This window comes from Arachis hypogaea, chromosome 18 (genome assembly GCF_003086295.3).
Source record: "Arachis hypogaea cultivar Tifrunner chromosome 18, arahy.Tifrunner.gnm2.J5K5, whole genome shotgun sequence".
In the NCBI taxonomy this organism is placed as follows: domain Eukaryota; kingdom Viridiplantae; phylum Streptophyta; class Magnoliopsida; order Fabales; family Fabaceae; genus Arachis; species Arachis hypogaea.
Genome location: NC_092053.1, coordinates 34628448 through 34637417, shown reverse-complemented (window position 1 = coordinate 34637417; position 8970 = coordinate 34628448). Strand labels below are relative to the sequence as shown.

The 8970-nt window shown below is 30.9% G+C and overlaps 1 long non-coding RNA gene across 1 annotated transcript; it reads right to left on the bottom strand.

Moving 5' to 3' along the window:
- Window positions 1-5205: 5205 nt before the first annotated feature.
- Window positions 5206-7557, bottom strand: LOC140181189 (uncharacterized). The gene is made up of 3 exons (XR_011876043.1): window positions 7397-7557; window positions 6777-7233; window positions 5206-5780 (listed from the first exon to the last, which is right to left on the bottom strand). It is a non-coding gene; the product is annotated as an uncharacterized lncRNA (long non-coding RNA).
- Window positions 7558-8970: the final 1413 nt, after the last annotated feature.

Below are 8970 nucleotides of genomic sequence, written 5' to 3'. Positions count from 1 at the left end.
TGCCTAAAGATGGAAGCGATCCATTCGGTCAGAGAAAAAGATCCCTTGGATATGGCTCGTCTCTACTTTGTGGTCATCCATCACAAAAGGTAGCTACTGTAGCTATGTGAAGGAGGAAGCAGAAGTGGAGCATGAGGAGCTGTCAAGGATCAAGTGTTCATCAAGGGTCAGGAATCCTTCTTGGGGACCAAGTCAAAATGGAAGGCTCAGATTGATGAAGCTTGATGAGATGGGATGAGAGTGAGGTAATTTCATGTTGGATTTTGCATTCGGTTTCCTCTTCTCTCTCTGGCCGAACCGGTCTTGATGTTGAAGAAGAAAAAGTTGGCTCGGTTGAACCGTTTCAACCTTGGAGGCTTCCCCTTCTATAATAAGGGTGAACAGCCAAGGTTTGAAGCAAGGAGAGTAAGCACAGAGTTCTCATAGCTACCCAAGCTAACAGAAGTTCTTCTCTTTCAATGTATTTTATTTTGTATTTTCTTTAGTTTTCTCTGTCTGAGTCTCATGGTGAAAAAGAAAAACAGTGTGAGGTTTGTATGAAAAAGCTAGTGAGCGGAAAAAGGAAGAGTGTACAAAATTAAAGAAAAAGCCATAGGTATCTTAGAGGTCCTTTGTACATCTATATGTTATGTATCATGATTCTGCGGGAATCCCCTTACAAGTTGGGTTAGCACTTAGCAGTTGAAAGCTTGGTAGGTGACCAAGTCAAGTTCAGGATTGGGGATAAATTCTGGACTTGTCCCGGATAGGAAGGGTAGTTCCTAGGGAGAATTGGTGTCTGTAATCTGTTTGATTATAGTGAAATTCCATCATAGTTGTGATGGAGACTGGATGTAGGCTGCATTGCACTTAGCAGCTGAACTAGGATACTTTTGGGTGTGATTCTTTCTCTCTCTTCTACTCAGTATCTGATTTTGTTCGTAGGAGAAAAAATTGAAAAATATCTCCTCATTGGTTACGAGACAAAAAGAAAATGTCTCTTGACTAGTGACGAGACAAAAAATAGAAATATCTCCTAAATCATTTTAAAAAGGCAGCAAGTGTTACTCAGCAAAAAGGGGCTAAGATTCAACTCCCCCTTCTCTTAGCCACTGATAACCATCACTAATAATTATAAAGAAGTCTCCAAATTGTTTATCTATATTCTTACTCTTTAATTTTATAATTATTACTAAGAGGATAATTGAAATTTTTTCCATTGCTATTAGTTATTGTTTGATACATTTGTTAAGATATTAAAGCTTTTACTTATTAAGAAAACTTTTTAAGTTTTTAAAATATTTCTTAGGTAAAAAATGTGTAAAAATAAAGGTACATTTTAACGAAAATTTTCATAAATAAATGGAAAACAAAACTAAATTTCTTAAAAGAGATATTTGAGAAAAGTTACAAAAATGTGATGTATTTGACCTTAGCAGAAATACTTTGGATTTAAGATAAATGTAAAGGGAATTGTGAAAATTGAGTGTAGAAATTAATGGGAATATGATATCTGAACTCAAGGGGTCTCCAAACTTCTTTTCATTGTTATATAAAGACAAAATAGATTTAGAAACTGATCCATACATCTTACAAACTTATCTAATTACTATTAATTTAGTCTCTAGTTACTGTTGACTACTGAACTAAATTCAAATTATATGCATTATAATGCATTTTGCATGTGTGTATACGTAACTGTAAATAGTTGTTTGTGGCAAAGACTCAACTCAAGTGAACTTTATAATTTAAGCAAAAATTTTCTGCTATCTGAATTTATGCAATTGAGGAGTTTTATTTATTTGTTTATTTGGGTAACTATGCCTTGTCTCAAGTCCCTATAATTCTTAAGAATTTCAGCTGAGGTATTTTTTTTTAAATTTTATTGTGTATAAATTTATTTAATAATTAAACGCTTTTTTGAGACAACGTTGTCTCAAGTCTCAAAACGTTGCTATAGATCAAAGATAATATTTTATTAACTTTTAGGCAATACTTTTTAAATATTATCTCAACTCTAAAGTGTTGTAGTGGCATTTATATGCATCAGACCAACAAGTTCTCTTAAATCCTCCTCATTATAATTGGCTTGGAGTTAGGAGTAAAAAATTTCTCATCTCAAGATATTTGAATGTGTAGTATATATCCCAATTGCTTCATCACAACGCACAAAGATAGGACCCCAAAGAAGATTGGGGATATATATTGGTTATGAATCCCCGTCAATTATAAAATATCTTGAACCTATGACGGGTGATTTATATAAGTCAAGATTTTTTTATTGTCACTTTGACGAAACAATTTTTTCGAAATTAGGAGTAAAAAATAAGTAGTTGAAAAAAGAAATTACTTGAAATATATTGTCGTTATCACATTTAGATCCTCGTACTTAGACAATATGAACTAGAAGTATAAAAGTTAAGTCATATACAAAATATTTCAAATCAATTGTCAGACGCATTTATTGACCTAAAGAAAGTAACAAAATCTCACATTCCAACTGCAAATGCACTAATAAGAATAAGTATCTCATAAGGACAAGTTGTTAGTGCAAATGAAAGAAAATCACATCTAAAGAGTGGAAGGCCAATCGGTTCTAAGAATAAACATCCCCAGAAAAAAAAAAGATAATTAATATAGAGGCAAGTACTCAAAGAGGACTAGGAAACATAAATATTGATAAAAACTTGGAAGAAGTTCAGATATCTGAAAATGAAGAGATCTTGATAAGTTATGTCACTATCAGAAAAATATGAGACTGAAAGTATAGTGGTTTGACAATATTTTTGCTTATAATATTATTATTGAACTAGTAAAGCAAGACGAAGACCATGAATCAAAATCTGTCAAAGAATATAGATAGAGAGATGATTGGCTAAAATAAAAAGACGTAATTCAAGTTGAATTAACTTCTCTTAGAAAATATGAAATTTTTGGTCCTATAGTCAAAAACACTTAAAGGTATAGAACCAATGGAATACAAGTGAGTCTTTGTGTGCAAACGAAATGAGAAAAATAAAATATAAAGATATAAAGCACGACTAGTAACACAAGAATTCTCACAAAAGTCTCGTATTTACTATATGAAAATATATTATTTTGTGGTGGATTTAATTACATTAAGATATCTTATTAGTCTAAATGTGTATGAAAAGCTTAACATGCGTCTAATGGATGTTGTTACAACCTATTTATGTGGCTCAATTGATAAAGAAATTTATATGAAAATCTTTGAGAGATTCAAATTGCCTGAAGCATATAATAGTTATTCGGATATTTGTTCAGTAATACTTAAAAAATGCTTGTATGGATAACCAATGAAATACAAGTGAGTCTTTGTGTGCAAACGAAATGAGAAAAATAAAATAGAAAGATATAAAGCACGATTAGTAGCACAAGAATTCTCACAAAAGTCTCGTATTGACTATATGGAAACATATTATTTTGTGGTGGATTTAATTACATTAAGATATCTTATTAGTCTAGATGTGTATGAAAAGCTTAACATGCGTCTAATGGATGTTGTTACAGCCTATTTATGCGGCTCAATTGATAAAGAAATTTATATGAAAATCTTTGAGAGATTCAAATTGCCTGAAGCATATAATATTTCTTCGGATATTTGTTCAGTAATACTTAAAAAATGCTTGTATGGATTAAAAAAATATGGACTTATGTTGTATAAATGTCTCGGTGAATACTTAATGAAAGATGGATACCAAAATTGTGGATTATTTAAAAAGAGAATTTAAAATGAAAGATCTTTGCAAGACAAAATTTTGCCTTGGTTTACAAATTGAACATTTAAAAGATGGTATATTCATCCATCAGTCAACTTATATTGAGAAAATTAAAAAAAAATTATTTAGACAAGACATACCCATTGAGTACTCCAATGATAGTGATATTACTAGATGTGGATAAAGATCTATTTTGACCTTGTGAAAAGTAATGAAGAGCTCAATGGTCCTGAAATACCTTATTTTAATGCTATTGGTGCATTCACTACAAGAATTTCTCTCTTTTGTGGTAGTTTTTTCTTAATTCTAGTGGTTTAAAATTTCCACAAAAAAAGTTGTGGCAGTTTCAAAAGCCTCCAAAATTTGAGGTGCCATAGGCTCTTTGTGGCATTTTTATGAAACCGTCACAACTCTAATTAGTGGTATTTTTTGTCCTTTTTGTGGGAGTTTTTATTGGCATTGAGTGGCCATTTTCGTCAACTTTTGTGGAGGTTTAAACCCCCTCCCCCAAATAGAATTTTCAAATTAAAAAAAATTTGGTTATTCCCTACAAGATCTGAACCTCCAAAAACCTTTTAATATTTATTTTTAAAAAATTATTCTGTAAAAATTAAAATTATATTATTAGACTTTAAATAAACTAGATTAACTACATATACCTTTTATAATTAATAGACACTACTAGTCATTATCGTTTAAAAAAACTATTGAAGCAAGACAAATTAAATATTCAAAAGAAAATTAATATATTACATGTTTAAATAAAAAATACTTTAAAACAAAATAAATATAGTAACACTACCATCTTTTTTCAATTTCATATTCATTATATCAGCAAAACATTAAACATAATATGTAAATATGCGTTGTGATTACCCATATATAAATTTCTAATATTTTAAATATATTTGTAAAACAATCTTTAGTTGCCTGCAATATAGAAAATAAATTCCCTAGAGTTAAAAAAGTTAAATAAAATGATTGCTTAAGGTATAAAACATACATGCATATACTAATTTAGAAGAAGGATAAAAAAATAACTATAATGGTATAAACCAATTACATTATAACATTTTTAACATGAATGAAGGTAGAAAGAGAAGAACTATTATTATCTCAATTTCTCTAAAATATTAGCTGGCTTTATTGGAAATGTGTAGAAACTAGAAGTAGAAACATTTAGGTAAAAACCAAAAGATGAGGATACTTCTCATTTCTTTGTCATTGAGTGACTTCGGTAATTTTTAATAGTATTGTTAGCACTGATACAACCAAGATAAAATGAATTAGCATGTTTGTTAAAAATGAGGAAGATATCTATCTAGTTGGTTCAGAAAATGCATATGCGTTATTCATCATTTGTCTTTAATCTCTTATCATTCTTCAACTTTTCTTTGGAATGACTAGTGATATATTAGTAACAAAAAATAACATGTTAACAACTCATATACAAATCATGATGATTGAAGAAAGAAAATTAACAAAATTCAACAAAGACTCAACCTTCATTATATAATTGCAACTGCCACGGATCACAAGCACATCAATATAATAAAAAAAACCACATAAAAATCATGGTGCGAAAGAAATTAGATTATATTGTTTTATACTTGATGTCTTTCAAGGTGTCGAACAACTCAAGCGAGTTCACATTATCTCTGCAAAGTAAACAATTCCGTCAAGCATATAGTGTTCAATGTGCTCCAACGCCTTGTTCCTCTGATGAACTCATGCTTCATAATCAAAATCAATAATGCTACTGAGATATCCCCAGTAAAAGTAAATACAAATAATTGAGTGATACAAGATTGAATACTGAATAGCTAAAGGGTATGATCAGGAAATGGCTAAAATAAAGAAAAGATCTATCACAAATGCAAAACTAGGTCTTTATATTGAATGAGTGACTAGATAGCACCTTTCTAAGGTCATTGTTAGAAATGTTTAAAGTTGCTTTTAGATTCATAGCTATAGCAAAAGAAATAGCAAGAGAGTGACACTAGTTAATATTTTCTCAAGATGGTTTTATGACTCCATGTGTGATGCTGGCATTTTCTGCTGCTGTAAAATTAAACAAAAAAACTTGAGAAAGTTTGAAATTAAATATAAAAATTTCCCAACAATTTCAAAGAGTTATGCACCAATTGAACCCAGTCTTTCCCTTGATGAACATAAATTTAAACCTACAGTGCATAAAAAAAATCTCAAAATAATTCCCTAAACTTACAGCAAGATTACTGTTATGAGTAGAAGAAGTAAGCATAGAGAATATACACAGAACCAGAACCTTATACTCTATATTGAATTTTTTTTTGCCAACCTTGATAAGCAAAAAAAGGTACATCTTTAAGATATATAAAAGATAATTATTTCACATTCTGAAATCTGAATCGACAAAGTACTAAACACTTAATTTATAGATATATCTCAACAACTCTGCATCAATAAAGGAGAATAGCCTCTAATGGGAAGAGTTAAACCTAATGATCACCTAAACTGTGAATCCTAACATCATTTTTACTTCATAAAAAAATCAAAATTTTTAATAGAGAATAATAATTTTCCATTTAATTCTATTTACCATTATAATATATCAAATCAACTTATGTACTACTTCAATTTTCCTTCTCTAACTTGCATGGAAATGGAACTACAAATTACAGAACCAAAAATTTAAGTGCAAATTTAGAGACAGAAGCTCATAAAAAAGTGAACTTTATACTAATTCTAACTGTAAAAATAAGAAAGCAAATAATTTTCGAATAGAAAGTTTCGAAAGTTGTTAAGTACAAGGAAAAAGACATGAAGCAAATGCAGAGAGAAACAGAGTAAGGGTTTACCAATGAAGCATTAGACTTGAAGGTCACTCTTGCATTACTTACATTACTGCCATGGTAACATAGATATGATCTATATGAAAGGGATTTCAAATTTCAAATTTAAATTTCAACCAAAACAACAACCACGAATCAACAGTAATGTCAGATCATGCAGGATTTTAGTATCTAATTTTAGAACTACAATCAAATTTAACTCTAAATCCAGAAAATCACTTACTCTCAGAAACAATTACGAAGAAAGTAGCAGATTGCAACAATAATAGAGAAATCAGAACATCTTTTGATGAGTCCAGCAAACTCGCTTTTCTCGTGGGGTCATCAGTAGTGACGTTCGCGTTTGTCGTGACAGAGACGATGCCTGACCGAGATCGGAGGCGGTTCTGCGATGACTACAAAGCAAGGAGCAACGGAGGGCCTACCTACACATCGACGGTGACAATGACGATAGCTAACTCGGCAAGCATTGGCAGCAACAACGAGCAGTTTTTTTATTTTATATACGTGTGAAAACAGTGGTTCAAAACTGCCATAATCACCAGAACCACCACCAAACACAAAGGTAATTATGGCAGCAACCAAAAATGTCATAATGTTCGGATATTAGAACCGCCGTAATATCAATGACATTTTAAACCCTTTTTTTGTAGTGAAGCCAGAAGCAACGGAGGGCCTACCTACACATCGATGGTGACAATAACGATAGTTAACTAGACAAGCATTGGCAGCAACAATGAGTAGCAATAATTCAGATCTGGATCGCTCGAAATCAACAACAATTGAGAAATTGAACAACTCCATGAATAGAAAAAAAAATTAAAGAAGAGAGAAAATGCTTACCGCAGTGGAGAGTGAAATCGAGAATTTGAATCTGAAGGCAGAGCAAGAGATGATTGAGGTCTCAAGAGGAACGAGATAGGATTTACAACGTTTTACCCAACGTGAGGAGGAGTGAGAATGATTGTAAGTGGTTTCTATTTACCCTTCAGATTTGTTTATTTGGGAATTGGGAGTGACTTTTAATTGACAATAAGTAACATTTTTAGGAAGTTTTTTAAAAACTAAATATATTTGCTAACATTTATAAATAAATGTTACTTAATATTGAATTTTATGACCATTACTAACACTTTAACAAATGTTAAAAGAGAAATGTTACTAAATCTTCAAAATGTAGTAGTGACGTGTCGCATATTCTAAACAATAGGCAACATTTTAAAGTATTGCATACTCAAGAGAATAGGTAACGCTTTTTACTAGTAGTTGAAGCGTAACAGCTAAAAGAACAGGTGTAAAGTGTTGCCTAAAAGACAGTTTAAAAGCGTTGTTTATTTTAAAGAATAAGCAACGCTTCTAAAGAGTTGTCTTCAAAAGCGTTGCTTTTGAAGCAAAAAAGCATTGCCTTGACCTAAGGCAACGGTCGCATCTGCAAGGCCCCTAAAAACGTTGCCTCAAGTCCCAAAACATTGCTATTGATCAAAGGCAACCTTTTATTAATTTTTAGGCAACACTTTTTAAATGTTGTCTCAACTCCAAAATATTGTAGCGGGCCACTTGGAACTTTTTTTGTAAGATTTTTAACGAGGCAACTACTTAACGTATTATAAAATAGTATACCACTAGTCTACTACTATCACTATGGACATCCAAAGGATCGGAGAATGTTATAAATATATTTGCTATGGATACCATAGATTATAACCTATTTTAAAATTCAAATAGATAGAGTCATTAGTTATAAATATAACATAACTGAATGAGCTAAGAGTTGGATCCTTAATTATAAATAACACTTTTTTAATATTTTTTATACACTACAACAAATTCGGGCTGAGGCAACCCTTTAAAAACGTTGCCTATAATAAGAAAAAGTGTTGCCTTTTATCAAAGGCAACACTTTCCGACAAAACGCAATGCTTTTTGGAGGGTTGGCTATACGGCCGTTACCTTTGGTCTAAGGCAACGCTTTTGTGTATCAAAGGGAATCCTTTTTATGGCAACCTTTAAAAAACGTTGCCTTTTGTACAAAAAAAAGCAACTCCACGAAAGGGTTGCCTTAGAGGATCCAAACACAACGCTTTAGATAAAACTTTATGGCAACACTTTTTACGAGTTGTATTTTCTAATACATAAAGCAATACTTGTCCAGTTTTTTAAGTTGCCTTTTGATGTATCTAAAGCAACACTTGTTCAAATTTTTTTTAAGTTACCTTTTTTTATAAACCTAAAGCAACACTTATCTAAGTTTTTCTGTATTGCCTTTTCAGGTATCTAAAGTAACATTTATCTAAATTTATTTGAAATTGACTTTTTAAAAAGATATATAGCATACTTTAATAAAATTTAATTATTTAAACTAAATTTAATAAATAGAAAGAAAATATAAGCTAATAAGCTAATATATTGCATATATA